This window comes from Eucalyptus grandis, chromosome 6 (genome assembly GCF_016545825.1).
Source record: "Eucalyptus grandis isolate ANBG69807.140 chromosome 6, ASM1654582v1, whole genome shotgun sequence".
NCBI classification, from domain to species: Eukaryota; Viridiplantae; Streptophyta; class Magnoliopsida; order Myrtales; family Myrtaceae; genus Eucalyptus; species Eucalyptus grandis.
The window spans coordinates 50,219,368-50,237,696 of NC_052617.1; the positions used below are offsets into that span (position 1 = coordinate 50,219,368).

General features: G+C 40.7%; 1 long non-coding RNA gene and 1 pseudogene across 2 annotated transcripts; one reads left to right on the top strand and one right to left on the bottom strand.

Moving 5' to 3' along the window:
* Positions 1-339: 339 nt before the first annotated feature.
* On the bottom strand, positions 340-13,987 carry LOC108960380 (annotated as a pseudogene).
* Positions 13,988-14,083: 96 nt separating this feature from the next.
* Positions 14,084-18,329, top strand: LOC104450530. 2 transcript variants are annotated; one of them, XR_005552376.1, is made up of 4 exons: positions 14,084-15,632; positions 16,727-16,798; positions 17,331-17,441; positions 17,796-18,329. It is a non-coding gene; the product is annotated as an uncharacterized LOC104450530 (long non-coding RNA). The 2 variants fall into 2 exon arrangements; XR_726696.3 differs by lacking the exon at positions 17,796-18,329 and having other exon boundaries at positions 17,331-17,794.

The window sequence follows — 18,329 nt, forward strand, 5'->3', positions numbered from 1 at the left end:
ATAAGCCCTAACTACACAGATGCATCAACCATCTTCATCATGTCTTAAGTCATACACAGACGCACTACATATTTTGCTATCACTACGACTTCTACATTTGTTTTCTCATTTTGTCATCCTGTCTACCACGTTGCCTGCCCAAGCAATGGAAAAACATTCACTGCTAGCCACACAAAAAAATTCATAAATGGAAAGTGCACCAGAGCAAACATGGTAGGAGGAGATCGGCAACCTATGGTTATGAACAAACAAGAAAACGACGCTCACCTGCAGTGACAGCCCAACATCTTAACCAAACAGAGCACTGCTGTCAAACTGAATATGTCCTAACGCCTGAATCTAACAAATATCAGGGTCGTAACTTGCAGCGGAAAGCTCCTTCGTCCTTTTGCATAGCTTCTCTTCAAGAAATTTAAACACGTCCTGTCTTCCTTCCTTTATAAGCAATTGCCTTACCCTCCCAAAAGTCATACGTGATGGGCGGATCCCTTTCTCCATCATCTCTTCCAATAAGACACAAGCCCTTGGTGAATTACCCTTCTTGCATAAGCCATTTATGAGCGCTGAGTAAGTGTGCATTCTTGGTATGAATGGCTTCGAGTTCATATACTTTTACACCTTGAGAGCCATCTGCAGCTCATCCCTCTGGCAGAACATCTTTATCATCATTGTATATGTATCTGCATCAGGCTGACAGACCTTAATCAGTCTCCGGAAGAAGCTGTAAGCCTCATCGATTTGCCCACTATTAATCAAATTTGTTAAAATGATATTGTAGGTCGTTGAGTAGGGATTGACTCGCCTGCTCTCCATCTCACTCAAGACCCTTTTCACGTTTTTAAATATATTAACTTTGTGAAAGGCGCTAATCGGGAAATTATATGCTACCACGTCAGCCTCAACTCCATTCCTTTCCATTTCTAGGAATGTCTCGACAGACAGCATCTTCAATCTGATTTTCCGTCCCGTAGGTACGTACCAGTACACTACAAATGAAAGATGTTGGCCGACAGGCAGTGGAATCCATTTCCTTGACAATTCCAATAGCCTCATCGACTCTCCCAGCCTTGCAAAGTATGTCGACCATAATTCCGTGCGTCACTATATCAGGGTCGCAACCTGCGCTACTAATTTCACGGAAGATCTCTCTAGACAATATTTAACAGTTTGATACATCCCAACTAAACGACTCTCACTATAACAGCTCCACCAGCACGACTCTCTAGACAAAATTTACCCCGTGCCTTCAACAGTTTGAGTTGTCCAAATAAATGAGGATAAGTACACTAATGGTGCCATAAGTTGTGTACGGCGCTCACTTTGGTACCAAAATGTGTACGGCGTTTACTTTGTTACCAAAAGTTTCTGTCGGATCATTTAAATGCCAAAAAATTTGAAAAATGCTCACTTTGGTGCCAACGCCGATCTGATCGGCCAGAAATCCAACGTGACCATTTTTTTATTAATTTATTATACTGATGTGGCTCGCCGAAGAGTTCAATCAGCATGTAAACTATCAAACGACGTCGTTTGGCGTCTTAAATCCCCAAATCGAGAGAGAGAGAGAGAGAGAGAGAGGCCATGGTGGCATTGTCTTCTTCCCCGAAGAACAACACCAGTAGAGAGAGAAAGAAGTCATGGCGGTGTTGTCTTCTTCCCCAAAGAACAACACCAGCAGAGAGAGAGAAGCCATGGTGGCGGCGTCTTCTTCCCCGAAGAACAACACCAGCACCAGCCACTCTCTAAACAGAGCCCAATCCACCATCTCCATCTGCGCCCTCATTGTTTCCCTCGCACTCCTCGTCTTTTCTCTCTCTCTACACCTTCAACCCCACTTCTTCCTCCTCCTCCTCCGCCCTTGCCTCCTATTTTCCCATCACTTCTTGACCGAGCGATGGTGGCCGAGCACGGTGGCCGAGCATGGTGACCAAGCGACGGTGGCCAAGCAAGCTAGTTCGGCGAGGATGAACAAAAAAAAAACCCTAATTTCAATGACAAATGAGCTATACGATGTTGTTTTTCCTAAGCCATTCACATAGGACGGCAAAATGACGTCATTTTCTTAAGTAGGACATAAAATGACATCATTTAAAGGGTTTATCGATTTTTTTTTAAATATAAAGCCATGTAATCATTTTGGCCGAAACTTCTCGCTGGTGGCACCAATTTTTTTCTCCGATTTGGCATTTAAGTGATCCGACGGTAACTTTTAACACCAAAATAAGCGTCATATACAACTTATGGCACCATTAGTATACTTATCCCAAATAAATAATACTCTGGCCGAAAAAAATTCCACTAGCACGAAGTCACTTGACAAAATTCACATCACACCATCCTGCTAGGCTGCTATCACCAGTGGCGATCCAGTGTCTCTATCAATCTCAATTGCATGACTCTAAACTGAGATCGGAATCCATTCGAGGAAGACTTCTCATTATCTGGTCACCCAACCTACACATTGCATTGGGTTCGCGTTAAAGCCACACGACTCACGATCCATCCAACTTAGCAACGGACGGTCGGTCATGGCTTGAAACAACTTTTTACATTCTTACAAGTTCCTTTCTTAACAGGATCTCACGCTTTCATGCAGCATGGATCGGTCATAAATCTGTAGTTTCCTCGTTGGTTCCGCCCAATGGAGTCCTTTACGTTAGCAGTTGGGATGGAACCGTCAGGTTAAGGTGCCTGTTATTGGGCATCTCATCGTGGTGCTTGACTGATGAAATCGATGAACTGTAGTCTGTCTGAAGATTTCTTGTTTCATTTGGTTTCCAAAAAAAAAAAAAAAAAATCACTGCTGAAGTTACCTGCGACAATTGCACCTAATTTAACATGGCTTATCCCGTCATTTGATTAGGTCTACTTTGGATGTTTCTAATCCCCATCTCGGAAATTTCTTCCTTCTAATTTTGTTTGAAGATTATTCTGGAGCCCGTAGAATCGTTGATGGATTAGCATTCATGGTCCGAATGAAATTGCTACTATTCATTTCTCAAAATTTATCATCAATCAACCAATTGATCATGACACTTCTGAAAATTACTATATTGAAACTTGAAATTTGGAGACACATCTAAGGGAAGATTCCAAAATATCCAAGAGTCTTGATGTTAATAACGTGAACCACTGAATTGGGATTCCATTCTCTGTTGCAACAAAGTTCATTAGGTTGATGCAACGGGAGAAGATTTCAAAGAAAAAAGATATGAGTCCACAATTAGCATTTAGTAGTTGTTTTCTCGTCTACCAATTTCTTACTCCAACAGTACATGGGGAAAGATATTAGATGCGAGAACTCGTTAATTATGTTATCGGCGTGATTATTCATCGAATAAACATATTCCTCAGTAATCTGATCGTGGTGTGCTTTGCTTGTGGCCTGTGGGTTTCTATTTTTTTTTTTTTTTTTTTGCAGCTCATGTGAGTGCGTGAATGGGAGCTACAAGGAAGGAGCGGAATTATCAAACTGACTTGACATCGGTCAGACAATTCATGTCTGAATTTTCGCACTTTTTAATGATAGAGGTAACGATATCCCTTCTTTTTTTGGCCGAAAGGTAACGATATTCCACAAGTCCAACTTCCAATCATGGAAAGCCCCATTTTTAGGGATAATCAATTGTCGGTCTAGTCTAGTGTTAAGGTGAAATTAGGAATTAGACCAGGAGGACCGGTTCCCAAAAGTCAAAACTGGTCGGTCTCGTTCAATAGAACCAATCACTTATTTTTTTCACTACTTTTTTTGTATTTTTTTTTTTCCCACTACTTGGAGGTGGACTGGAATAGTGTTTAGCTTACATTTCATTAATTTTTTTAAAGAAATAATAAAATAAAAAAGTATATCTAGTTAGTTTGGTCCGATTTCCCCTTGCTAGGAACCAGACCATCCGAATACGGATTCCACTTATAGGAACTAGGAATCAAATCAACACTCTCAAGAATAGGACCAAGGTGATTTTCGATGTCCCCCTCAAAGAGCCTTCTCTACTCCTAGTGAAGACAACTCGTCACTACCCTAATTAAAAAATTAGACATATTTGATAGTCCCCACCATTAACATTCAACTATGACTTTCTCCCTTGAGGGGTTGAGGGCTGCAGCACAACGATGAAGGGATCAAACTATCTTATATGAGACCATAAATTCCACTAACGTTGTGAGGGAAGATCTTATCATTTTGTTATTTTTCCTTATTTTGTTATAAGCTACATAGCATCGACACTTTCCGGGAACTTTCATGTCATGTTCGTTACTCCGACACATGTTTGACACGTTCCAACACGCAGTCAATGAGTGTTGGAAAATCATATACATAGTCAACTCTCCCTAACACACGAGTCTAGTAATTCCAACACACTCAGGTAAATTTTAAAAAGTTTTAATACTTAAGGGGTTAAGATATAAATATATGAAAAAAAAGCAGGAATATGAGTGTTGCTGCCACCCTCGGAGGGGGTCGACAACCTTGTTGGCCCTAGGTAGCGGAGGGGGGGCGCCCCTCATTGGCTTGGGTGAGGCCATAGCTAATCAAGCAAAGGCCAGCAAGGCTCACCCCAATTTGAGTGATGCCTTAGCTAAGGCTTGAGCAAGGCTCGCCTAGATCTGGGTGACATTGCGCCCTTGCTCGGGCCTAACAAGGGTCGTTGGCCCTCACCTAAGGTTAGGGAGGCTCACTGGCCACAGGCGAGGGCCGGTGTTGCTCAAATCTGGGCGAGCCTTGCCCAAGCCTAGTTGGGGATTGCGAGGGCCGCCCACCCTCTATGGTCCCCTTCGACGATGGCAAAGGCATGGCCAGCCACCCATGACCCTGTTTTTTTTTTTTTCACGACCTTCCTTTTTTCTATAGTTTTTTTTTTTTTTAGAATTATTCCCCGCCACCCACCTACCTTTTTTTTTTTTCATGACCCTCTCCTTGTTTTCTAGTTTTTTTTAGAAATATTATAGCTTTTTTAGAAGTTTTTAAATATTTTTAAATAATATTTTTTAAAAATAATAAATAAAATTACCACGTAGGATAAATAAATTAATTTTAAAAAACTACTTCAGCATTTTCAAATAAACAAATTGACAATATTAACGGAAGAACTCGATTGCATTAATTTGATAAGTTTTAGGACATGTAGTGCACATATCCATAAATTTGATAGTAGAATGTAGGGGTGTGCATGGTCTAGAACCTGGAACCGCCCGTTAAGAACCGATTCAGAAAAATTGAAACCGGGATCCACCCATTTGTTGCATGGATGCGGTCCGTTTCCCGGGTGGATCCATGAAACCGGTCTCACAATAATAATAATATCACTTTTTAAATCCCACCATGGAACCGGTTTCCTCGTGAACCCTAGACCTATTCTTCTTCTCATCCTCCTGCAACCCTACTTCTTCGCGTGCTGGCCTTTTGAGTTTTGCCCACTAACTGCTCGGCGTTTTGTCAAGGTCCGCTTTAGACTTTTTAACTTCCGGACGTCTCCATTTGCTCGGCGTTTTGTCAAAGGGGTTCATGCACTACTTGCCTTTTGATGCTGGGTAACCTTTTCCGAGAAGAGTAAAGCGAGGGATAGAATGGAAGGCCTTTTGTCCGCCGCTAAGGAGGATGAGTGAGGATGCATGCATAGCTCCCTGTTAATTAGTAATTTCAAATTTTTTTAATATTAAAAATTAATCGGTCCGGTCCGGGTGGGCGGGTGGGCAATCCACCCCATGAAACCGGAAATCGAATCGGTACCCACCGGTTCCCATAAATTGGAACCGGGAACCGGACCGACCGTTTCCTCAAGAACCACCAATTCCAAGCGGTTCCAGTCCGGTTCTGGGCGGTCCAGGGCGGATCCTGGTTCTTTTGCACACCCCTAGTAGAATGTGGATTGTTTTTTTTTTTCTCAAAATTTTATAGATTATTGAATTTGTCAAGTTAAATAATGAATGATATTAACAAATGTTGGATTAATATTTTTAGTGTAAATTAATTCTAGGCTCTTATTATTATTATTATTATTATTATTATTATTATTATTATTATTATTATTATTATTATTATTATTATTATTATTATTATTATTATTATTTATTTGAACATTTATATATAAAAATATATTTAATGTATAAAGTGTGGGAATGTGTTCAAATTCTCTAGTTTTTAAGAAATGACGTATCAATGTGTTGTGTCGCGTGTCCGTGTTGGTCTTATATAGGTTATGAGCACGAAAACTCATAACAACTCTATTGTTGTTAATACTTCGTCTCATATTTCCAAAAAATTGGATTTTATTTGCGAAATCCCTTTGTTTAATTCGCTAGTTATAAAAAAAAAAAAAAAATTGGGATTTTTTTTTACGGCCAAGAATGTAAATAGGTCATTTCGAATTAATGGATTGATGGTAAAATCTCTTCTGGGGGATTCCATCCATAGACGCAAAAGTTTATCGCAATATATAGAAGCAACAGTTACATATTTCTTAGGTGTCTAGTAATTCTACAAAATATTATCCGTTGAGAGTGTAGATTATACGTTTAGTCATCTCCATTCATTTTAATTTATGCTAAAGAATAAATAAGCAAGCCTCGCAAGGATGGAATGGGACTTTTTTATAGCTCTCACGTAAAAAATCAAGGGGAAAATCCTCCAATAACCATAGAGTCATTTTTTTTACCCTATATTATAAAATGTTTCGTACATTTATTTCTGGAGGAAAAGAATATTAGAAAAATTATGGTGGCTAGAAATAATGTCTTCAAAAAGATATCGTGAGTTGCACTCGCACGTCTACAACAGGCGAGACTGTCTCGATTCGCCACGTGAGTCAACGCTGAGGCTTTCTTTTTTGTTGGTAAAATCAACGCTGCTGCGTTGAGCATATTTTGGGAGAAAGCTCGTGGAAAGATGCAAAGCAACTTGAAGGTTTTCAACCTGCAAAATGCTTTAAAAAGAAGAAAAATGTTACGTTAGTCGGCTTATTATATCACCGACGAGATAATAGAATTAATTAATGCTGTTATAACATGTAAACAGAATATATGTAGTTCTCCAACAATTCAATTTTTTTTTAAAATCAATGACCTCGGTACATAGTCACAAGTTGACTTGTATGAATACCAACTTTAAATTCTTGCTTGTTAGGGTGGACACAAACAGGAAGGCCAACAGCATGAAATCCAATTTACTTTGGTTGCATTTGGTTCAATATTTGAAAAAAGCTTTTGGGTAAATGCAAAATACTTTAGCATAATTTTTTTCATGAAAAGCAAATACTGTTCAATTTTCTTCTTGCTCTTATGCATAACTATTTCAATCCTTTTGATGAGAATTAGTTTTTGACCTTGTCTCTACAATTACAAGCATCATGTTATTGTCAAATTATAATAATCGAGCGACAAATATTACTGACTTCTTTTTTCTTCCCCTTTTTGGTATAGGATTGCGAAAATAGGTCACATAAAAGATCTAGACTTTTAAAGTATTTTGGAAAGAAACAAAAAGGAGAGATTCTCTATCCTCATGGGATTTAATGCTAACCTCTCTTTTTCTCACTCCCCAAAATTCACACCTTGTAAATGGCACTTTGATTTCCTCTTGATTTCGTGTTCCTCGCTGTATTTTCAATTAATCGATGCATTGTTCCCTTTATTTCTTTTAATCTCCGGTCCTTACACTTTGCTATTCAAGCAATTTATCTTTCTTGTCATTTAGGTCGATTTAGCAACATCCGTTTCATGCCTTCCTCTCCAGTAGGGGTGGCAAATGAGTGTGTCAGGTCGGGTATAGGTCGGGTCGAAAATGGGTTGACCTATATTTGACCAATTTAACCCGTTTTGACCTATATTCTCTGTAGTATAAATCTAGTGACTCATACTCGACCCGATCCATACCCAACCCGATCCGTATTGCTAAAACCTTTTTATTGTTAAAATATTTTTATGCAATACAAATTTTTAACAATTTTTATGCAATACAAATTTAATGGAAAATTTTTATAATTATTTTTAAAATATTTTTTTAAATCGATTTTTTAATTTTTTAACTATATTTTTTAATTATTTTTTATTTTTTTAAATGTATTTTTAATTATTTTTATTTTAAAATATATATTATTAATTATTTTTTATTTTAAAATATATATTATTAATTATTTTTATTTTTAAAATATATATTATTAATTATTTTTATTTTTAAAAATATAATTTTTATTTTTAAAATATCATTTCTAATTTTAATAATTATTTTCTCTTTTTTTTTTTTTTTTCTTCTTCTTCGACTAGCCGCCGGCCACGACGACGGCTAGTGACCGGCCACGGGCGAGATCGAGCTTGCCGGTGTTAGGCGTGGAGCTCGATCTTGCAACGATCCGGTGAGGCCAAGGCCCCACCCGACGTCGGCAAGCTCGAGCCTCGCTGGTTGTCGGCGAGGCCGAGCCTCGCCGAATCTGGTGAGACTCGAGCTCGCCGGCGTCGGGCGAGGCGTCGGGCGAGGCTCAAGACTCGCCGGATCGCCCGACACCGATCTCGCCATTCTAACGAGGTTGAGGCGTCGCCCGACGCCGGCAAGCTCGAGCCTCACTAGTCGTCGGCGAGGCCGAGAAATCCGGCGAGGCTTAGTAGTCGGCGACCTTCAAGGGAGTGGCGGAGGCAAGCCTTAGAGGCGGGCGGCGAAGGGTCTGTCGAAGGGCTAAAGAAGGTGAAGTTCATGTTTTTTAGGTTTTAAAAATGGGTCGAAAATGGGTCAGAACATGTGACCCATTTTCGACCCATATAAAATTGAACTTAAAATGGGTCGAATGTGGGTGATGGCCCATTACAACTTCATAACCCACATTGGACCCATTTGTGAAAAATATGGGTGCAAAATGGATCCATGACCCATTTTGCCACCTCTACTCTCCAAGCTCACACCTTACATGCACATGCACCTTTCGATCCATTTTTGAAAACTTTTTTTTGTGCGATGTGGTCGAACTCGAACCAGGGAACAAAGTTTTATGTTTTCAATTTTTTTAATCATTCGACTATCAGATTTACCTAGGTCAATTTAGCACCGATGAATATGTAACTAATTTTGCTATCGTGTATAAGAACATTACCAACAAGAAAACTTTAAGGTTTATTAGCAATGTAAATTCATCATTACATACAAAATTGCATCTTTAATCATAAATAGCAGTAATTGAGATTATTGATAATTATTTTAGTTATTCTATTGTGAAGAAAAAAATAGAAAAAATCTCGAATAAGAGCTTGAAGTGATTTCATTTTCTCAAATAAGGACATAGAGTAGACATTGTTTCAAATAAAGGTTCGAAATGTCCTCATTTTCTTATATAAGGGCCTAAAGTGGAATTGTTTCAAATAAGGGTTTGAAATAGCTATATCAATCCCAAATAAGTGTCTGAACTCACCCGCTGTGATGGGTAATTTCATCTTTTTAAATTTTTCTTTTTTTTTCGTAAAAATAAATAAAACTAAAACTTAAAAAAAGAGGGGAACACATAGGTTGGAGGCTGCTACCCCATCGTCGTTGGGATGGCAACGATGGCCGATGGGGTTGTCGGTGCCTGGGCAAGGACCGGCGACCTCAGTCGACCAGAGGCGAGGGCCTATTAGCACTCGCAAGGGACAAGAGAGGGTGGTGACCCTCTCCTAGATCTGAGCGAGGGTCAACAGCCCTCGTGTTGGCCTGGTAGTGCTCGCCTAGGGCCCTTGGACTTGGTTGCCTAGGTCCCTTGGACTTGGTTGCCTAGGTCTAGGAGCGTTGGGCGAAGGCCAACAACCCTCGCCTAGATCTAGGAGAGGGTCGCCACTAGGGGTGTGCATGGTCCAGACGAGTGATTCCCAACCTAGAAATAGAAATCCCCTGCTAATGACCAGTTTCGAAAAATTGAAATCGGGAACCGTCCATTAGTTGCATAGATCCACCTGGGAACTAGACCGCCGATCTGATTCGGTTCCCTAGTGGATTCATGGAATCGGTCTTTAATAGTCAATGGAGCAACAACCACCCAGAATCAGAATAAGAGCTGGCAACCTTTTTTTATCCCTTTTGTTTTCTTGGCCCTGAGGGTTCTACAAGGGTTTATGCAAAGCTCTGTTGTTACGAAGCCTAGCTTGCTTGTTGCCCTGACTTTGTAGCTGATGGGTTCTACTAATTACATGTTGAAGAGGTTTAGTGATAGTTTGGGGCATTTGAATAGATCTAATAGGATGTTGGCTAAGCTAGAGGAAGAGGGATCTAGAGTGGAGGACATTAGACCCATGTAGCACTCAATGCTTCTTGAGTTGGCGAACATGAAGATGATGATGGCAAGAAGAGGGGATGCTATTAGGGATCTTAGGAAGTGTCTGGAAATTTTTTTAATATTAAAAATAATATATTATTATAATATAAATGATCCAGTTTAGAAAGGCAATTGGGTGAATTCGCCCATGGAACTAGAAACCGAATTGGTACCCACCAATTTCTATAAATTGGAATTGGGCACCAGACCGGTTCTGGGCAGTTTCAGCCTAGTTCTGAGCGGTCCGAGCAGGTCCTAGTTTCTTTGCACACCCCCGGTCGCCGCCCTCTCCCGTCTTAGCCCTAACTTGTGGTTAATGGGAGTCGCCGATGAGCCCACTAGCCATCGTTGCCTCCCCATCGGTGATGGGGCGGCCACAGGCCTCCCGCCTATGTGTTCTCCTTCTCTCTTTTATAAAGTTTTAATATAATTAAATTTAAATTTATATTGTGTTTGGACAAAAATACTCCTGATTGGTTGAAATTTTTTATTGATTGGCAAGCTGGCAAGATTAGGCCCTTATTTGAAATAATTATAATCACTTCAGGCCATTCTTTTAGGCTAATATAGCTACTGTAGGCCCTCATTTAAATTTTTTGAAAAACATATTTGTACATGAAATTTGTGATAATTGTGCATTACATTTATTTAAGTTATTAAAAGAATTTCAACTATTGTACTGTGAACAATATGAGAATTAGTATTATACAAAGTGCAAAATATAATATATTATTAATAAGAATTAGTAAGAAATTATTCGAATATTATGATTAAGAATAATATTAACCACAATGGTATGATATCAAACTAATCATTCTATTATTGCGTCATTAATACTATTCTAATGATTAATATGCATATTTTTTAATATGTGAGAGGGAGAGAGAGAGATATGGTGCTTGGGAAAAGTGATAACAGTTTTGATTGTATAGCTATTAGATAAAGTCATGTAATAACTATTACAGTAGAAACTATGAAAGGGATTACAGTGTATAAGCAATAAGTAATGAAAGACTAACTTTTGTCTTAATGAGTTTCTAGTTGATGGTTATTTATGTCTATTTTCATAAACCATCATTGACAAGCTTAAACTTTCATATATAAATGATATGTACCTTTTCTTCGGGAAAGGCTTTAATGGGCACGACAAACGATGGAGATCGATGGTACTCTAGGTATTGCTGAAAGTTACGATGAAATTGGCATATATTCTCTTTCTCTCTTTTATTTATAATTATTTGTTATGAAATTTTTGTAATTCAAAATAATATATACCACCCCATCCCTCATTCATCCTTGTTCGTCTCTGTGACCCCTAACGCACGACTCTCATTTCTTCTTCTCGGTTTCCCATATCCAGCTTGCTCTGCCCTCGCTCTCTCAACTTATTTACATCTTGTGTTGGGGGGCATAAATGCCTTCATGGTTGCGCCAACGCTTCGACAACCATTGTTGTCCCAATCGCGAAGGGACAGTATTGAAAACGAGTATTCACATAATCACATCAGTGATCGGTGTTGGAGTCCTATCCTTGGCTTGGGCCACCGCACAGCTTGGCTGGATTGCTGGCCCTATCACCATGCTCCTGTTCGCCCTTGTCACTTGCTACACCTCCCAAATCCTCGCCGCCTGTTTCCGCCTTGAAGACAACACCTACATGGATGTCGTCGCTGCCAATCTCAGTATGCTACTACTGTATCGGTGTTCATTTTTAGATTCATATACTAATGTCTCTATCATGACCAATCAAGGTGCATTGGGCGCTAAATCTTCTCTTCGAATAAATTCTCCAGGTGGGTTCAAAGTCATGACCAATAGGTAGTTGTCTCTGTCATGACAACTACCTAAAATGCTATTAGTTACAATTATACAAAGTTTACAATTTCATATGTAAAGATGAAATTACATTGTTAATTGACATTAAGTTTTATTACTAATATAGTTATACAAAATAACATAATCAAATGCACATTGTCTATGCTGAATCGACCTAGGCAAATATGTCAGTCAAGCAGTTGGAAAAACAAGCACAAAAGTTTACTCTCTGGTTCCGATTCAACCACAGAGGAAAATTATTTAAAAATGTTTAAATCTATTGCAAATGTGTCATAATTTTGTCAATTTAATCTCAAGTCTTCTAATAATTTACCAATAGAGTCTATCCAATCAATTTTAAACAGAAAATCATTGACGCAAACATCAGCTATTATATGTGGCATTATTGGTATTGACATGGACAAATTTGTAATTTTGTAATTTTTTTAATTTTGAATTATTTATATTTTGCTTTTTTTCATATATTTTGGGTGACCATTACTAACAATTGAACGAGGGCCTACAAGCCCTTGTCGGTCACTAGCAAGGGTTATGACCCTTGCCCAAGCTCTTGCGGGCAGCGGGTAAGGGCCACAACCCACGTTAGATTTGGGCAAGGGCCACCTCCCTTGCTTGTGGTCGGTGGTGACCCTCGCCTAACTCTCTTCAGCCATCGCTCAAGATCGACCAACTACTAAAAGGAAAGAAAACACTGAAAAAAAAAAATTAAAAATTAAAAATTATTCACATCAGCAATAACATGCTACATTGAACTGCTGGTGTTGATTGGAACATTGCATCAATGTTTCTTGATTAAAATTGGTCGAAAGAGCTATGTTAATAAATTGTTAAAAATTTTAGAACTAAATTTATACAAATACAATATATTTAGAACTTCTTTGATAATTTTCCCATCACAAAGTGCTCAAACTATGCATCAATTAAGTTTTTCAAAGATGGATCCGGGCAGTGCACGTGTGTAACGCGTGCTAGCCCGAAGAGCAAAGGGTGAAATGGATTTTGCTTTTCTGACCTAAATGACAAGCAAGACAAATTCCCTGAAAAGTAAAGTGCAAGGACCGGAGATTAAAGGAAATTAAAGGAACGGTTCAAGAATTAAATAAAATTTACTTTAGGATCACGTCACTGAAAAGGAAATCGAAGCATAAACATTGGAATTGAGATTATTGGAACATATGTGTCGTCGGGATATTGAAAGGAAAGTTGAAACACTTGATGCTCAAAATTGAAACGAACGCTACACCGGTGTGGTGCAGTGGACTTTCCTAATTGCAAGCTTGACTATAGAACTAAAACTGGATCGGAAAAACAATGTTCCGAGGGGAAGATTTGGTAGCATTTCAGCATGGTTTGAGCAGTGTGATGACACTCGAATTTTTGTCTGCATTTTAAGTATCCATGCATTTTACAAATAATATATATAAGAAAAGGGGGGATAAAAGATAAAAAGCTTAAAAATATGTATAAAAATATGTATATATATATATAAGACATATATAATAGAGAAAAAAATGGAAATATAATTCAGAGCATATTAATTCAGAGCATATTCTCTTTAGTAAGTTTCCGCCCTGTTAAGCCCACGTGGCCAGCCCATTACTTGTATCTCTTTCGGTTCATGCGTCTGACTCACTTTCCTTGGCCCATTTCTATGTTTCTTTTTTTTTCAGCCATCTCCCTTTTGTCTCTCGTGGCCCATCTTTTCTTATTTTTTAAGCCTACGATTGGAGCCCATGTCAAAACCAAACAAAAAAAAGGCACAGCTCATCACCCATTTCCTCTCCTCTGCACACGCGCGTGAGCCCAGCAAAGGGAATGAGGACGTGCGAGACAGCGAGTGACGCCACCACCATGACGAAAGCAGAAGGAGTGATCCACATTTACTTCTCCGTCGGATAAAATATTCGGTTTGCAATAGCGTCCGCATATTTACTATTAACTAATTAAAAATTGAAACGAGGCATCAGAGAAATAAATTAAAAAATCCCTTTAATCACCTCGATTTCTCTTTTCCTCCTCTTCCATCTGCACGCGCGAGCCTAACCTCCGCCCCTCCTTCCGCCGTCGCCACCGGCGGAGTCGGAGTCGCCGGCGCCGCATCAAACCAGTTTGGCCATCTCCTCCGCCCGTGCCTCAGTTCCAAATCCGGCGGCGAGGGACTAGATATGGTCACGAGAGAAGCCATGGCTGAAGCTGATCTCTCTCATTCCACCACTCAACAGAGATTCCATGGACTGGAACCGTTGGCCATGGCTCCAGATCTGGAGCCCTGGCCGCGAGCCCACTGCTCTGCGTCTCCAAGAGGGTGGACGCGGAGGTCGATTGTCGCTCACGGCTATGGCTCCAGATCTGGAGCTTTGGCCGCGAGCCCACTGCTGTGCGTCTTCAATCTGCCGCCGGGACCACGGAGAGGGTGGACGCGGAGCCCACTGCTCTGCGTCTCCTAATCTGCGGCTTAGCCGCCAGGACGACAGAGAGGGTGGGCGCTCATATCTGTGGACGAGAAGCCGTCCATGGCCGACCGCTACTCTGCATCTGCAGATCTGGTTTGCTGCTCAACAGCTTTGAGATCGAGTCTTGGCTCGTCCATGGCTGCCGGCGACGAGCTCAACAGCTTTGCCGCAGACCGCGGCGGCCACGGTGGGGCGGTGGTTCAAGACAGCGGCGGCGGCGGCGGCTTGGGCGGTGGAGATAGCCGAGCCCAGGCGGAGCGGATGTTGAAGCTGGAGGGAAAAAGAGGGAAAAGAATTAATATTTTTGAATTTACATGTCAATATCCACGTGTCAAAATGTAATTAGATATTAAGTAAAGCAAGCCTGTTAGGTCAGATGTTTGACGTCAGCAATTAACATCGAATATCTCGAACTATTCCGGAAAAAGAATCAATTTTCCATTCTACTCTAAATCTGTGGCTGTCACTTCATATTTTGCTCCCACTAGAAACAGGAGTGGGCGTAAGGAGCGACAGGCGTAGTGGAAAATGATTCGATTGTGGAGAGGGGGGAGGAATGCGTGAGAGGGGCTGGCTGTTTATGGGTATCAGGCAGAATGCTCGGCCATAATTTGCAAGGGAGGTCTCGCTGGTTTTTGAGAAGTTGGAAGGCTGGCTCGAGAGGAAGCTCTCTGGAGACGAAGCACAATCGTACCTTCTCCCTTCATCTCTTCTCGCCTTACAATCCTCCCGATCTCTCCTCTGACATTCACCCACCTCCTAAACGCCATCCGCTCATAACCGTCCATCGCCGTCGCTCGCCTCATCCTCAAAGGATACCAGTCACGCTCTGTGTAGGGCTTTGCAACGGAGACTTTTGGAAGCTCATGGCTTCTCCTTTGAGTGGGGAGGGCTTCGGCAAGAGGAGGGAGCTTCGGCCATTGGACAACCTCTTGCGCGACCGTCGATCATCACTCTGTCCACGACTGAGCGGAAGTCGTAGACCTTATCCCTGGACGTGAAAGAAAGCTATTCGTCGTCCGTCAATCTTCGCCGCTGACTGCACGACGACTAAGACCCATCCCCGAACCAGGTGAGCTCTCGCTCGGCTTTACTGTGTTCTATAAATTTTGGTTTGAGCGATGAAATCCTGAGGAATTTAGTCGAAGCTAAGGTCGTTTAGTAGTGAGTTATCTTGAGTTGGACGTTGATGCATCTTGTTTAAGCCGAAGGCTCTTTGGTTCTGGAGTTTATAATCAATAGTGCATACTACGGGGGTGTTTAGTTGGGTACCAAAGTCCCTTGGGGAAAACTTTTGGTGTTTGGCAAATTTTTTGGAAGCTCTTTGCCCCAAATATGAGCATTCCGACTGCTCAATGCTGAAAGCTGGAGAGGGGCAGCATTCAGCATTCGGCATTTAGGAAATGCCACGCCACTGTTCATCTTTCTTCTTCCCCAGTCTTCTTCTTCTTCCCGGCCACCGGCCTTCTCCGGCAGCCACCGCCGCCGCCATCTGAGGGTCGCGCGTCGCCGGTGACCACCGTCTAGGGGTGGCGCGACGCCGCCTGAGGTCCGCGTCGCCTGAGGTCGTGCGGACCCAGGCGGCGTCGCCTGGTTCCTGGCCGCTGGATTTGATTTTCAGATTTAAAAAAATAAATAAATAAAAGTAAAAGTCCATTTGTAATAAGTTTTGTCAAAGGGTATTTTTGCACAAGCCACTTTCCAATGCATAATTTGCCAAACGTCCGAGCATTCTCGAAAACCCCTTTACCCTAAAAATATTTGCATTTGGCCAAAGATATTTCCCCAAATCGAACCAAACGGGCCTTACATGTTCGATGATTTGCCTGAATGAAGCATAAAAATCTTCATGAGTACCGGATCTGATGGTCAAAGGTTTAGGTGAATCATAGTAAACTAAGACTAATCCAGCACGAAAATTTTTAATCTAGACTTGTATGCATTATCTCTGGCTCAAAGATTGCAATAAATCTTGCTCTGAAACACGTTTGTTATCAACTGTTTGATGGAATGCTTAAGTGAAGTGCTGAAACCTGCATAATCGGATTGATCTTTAGAAGCCTAGTTTAATGTGTTTGTTCTTATATTGTGAATTTACGTCTGATATCACTCTTTTATCTTTGTTTCCTTGTGATGATTTTCATAATATATGCATCAATCTGTCAGGTCGGAACGCAAGCGCTGCTCCCTCGCTCCAACTACTGATATGACTTTGAGAATACTTTGCAAGGTATCTTGGTATGACCTCTGCCCATGTCCATACGCCCAACGCTTTCTTTAGTCTTGTGACCTTAAATAAGCAACACTTCAGTTGGACTAGGACCAAGCACTAAAAACCCTCTTTGCAAATCCCAACGCAACTCTTGTACAGCCTTAGCATCGGTCCTGCACTCGAGCCTGCTATCACCTCCTTATATGAACACTTCCACTTCGTTTGGCTTTTCTCTTCTCTTCTCTCCTTTATTAAAACTTAGTCCCACGGTTTAAGGCCATCCTAGTTAGCACTTCTTGCCATTTTAATGCATTCGTGACTGTTTGTTTGCTGGAAATCTGGGATCGGAAATGTTAGCTTGGTATGGTTATTTCCTTTTGTTGTTGCAGTCGATTGTTTGATGGAATGTTTAAGTGAAGTGCCTAAACCCGCATAATCGGATTGATCTTTAGAAGCCTAGTTTAATGTGTTTGTTCTTATATTGTGAATTTACGTCTGATATCATTCTTTTATCTTTGTTTCCTTGTGATCTTCATGGCATATGTATCAATCTCTCAGGTCGCCGGAAAAGCAAAACCTCATCGAAACGCAAATGCTGCTCCTCGCTCCAACTACTTATATGACTTTGAGAATAGTCTGCAAGGGCATCTGTTACTTCCATCTATGTTGGTATGACCTCTGTCCATATGCCCAACGCTTTCTTTAGTCTTGTGACTCTTAAATAAGCGACACTACAGTCGGACTAAGACCAAGCGCAGAAAAGTCTCTTTGCAAATCCCAATGCAACTCTTGTACAGCCTTGGCGTCCGTCCTGCACTCAAGCCTGCTATCACCTCCTTTTATGAACACTTTCACTTATTTTGGCTTTTCTCTTCTCTCCTTTCTTAAAACTTAGTCCTGCAGTTTAAGGCCGTCCTAGTTAGCATTTCTTCCCATTCTAATGCATTTGTGACTGTTTGTTTGCTGGGAATCTGGGATTGAAAATGTTAGCTTCGGTATGGTTATTTCCTTTTGTTGTTGCAGTCGCTGGAGTTAGGTGTTGTTGGCCGGAGTTGGATGTTGTTGGTCGGAGTGGATGACTGGCAGAGAGAGGTGGTTAGGCGGTGATGTGGATTCCGGTAACGACATGACCGGAGCGATGGTGCCGGCGTCGGGACTTTTGGTTCTGGAAAAACGAAGTTGCAGGTAGATTATGAAGAGGAAAAAGACAAAACAGAAAAAGGCAAAAACAATAAAAGAAAAGAGAGAAAAAAAAAAAGGGGTGTTTGGGGCTTCCTTAGTGTGGGCCGAGTCTTATGAGGTTTCGGGCCAGTTGTCATTTTGGGCTAGAACCTAAGTGGGCTTAGTTAATTCCGAGTGGGCTTTTAAGGTTAATATTTTAAGTCCAACCCGAACTGATAAGGTTCAGGTCGGTTTAGTTGGGTCGGGTTTATTGACCCGGTCCTAATATCTTTTATGTTAATATTAAAAATATATATAAAATAAATAAATATTAAAAAATTAAAAATAAAATAAAATTTAAAATTCAGAAAATGATAATAAGCTTTATAAATTTTA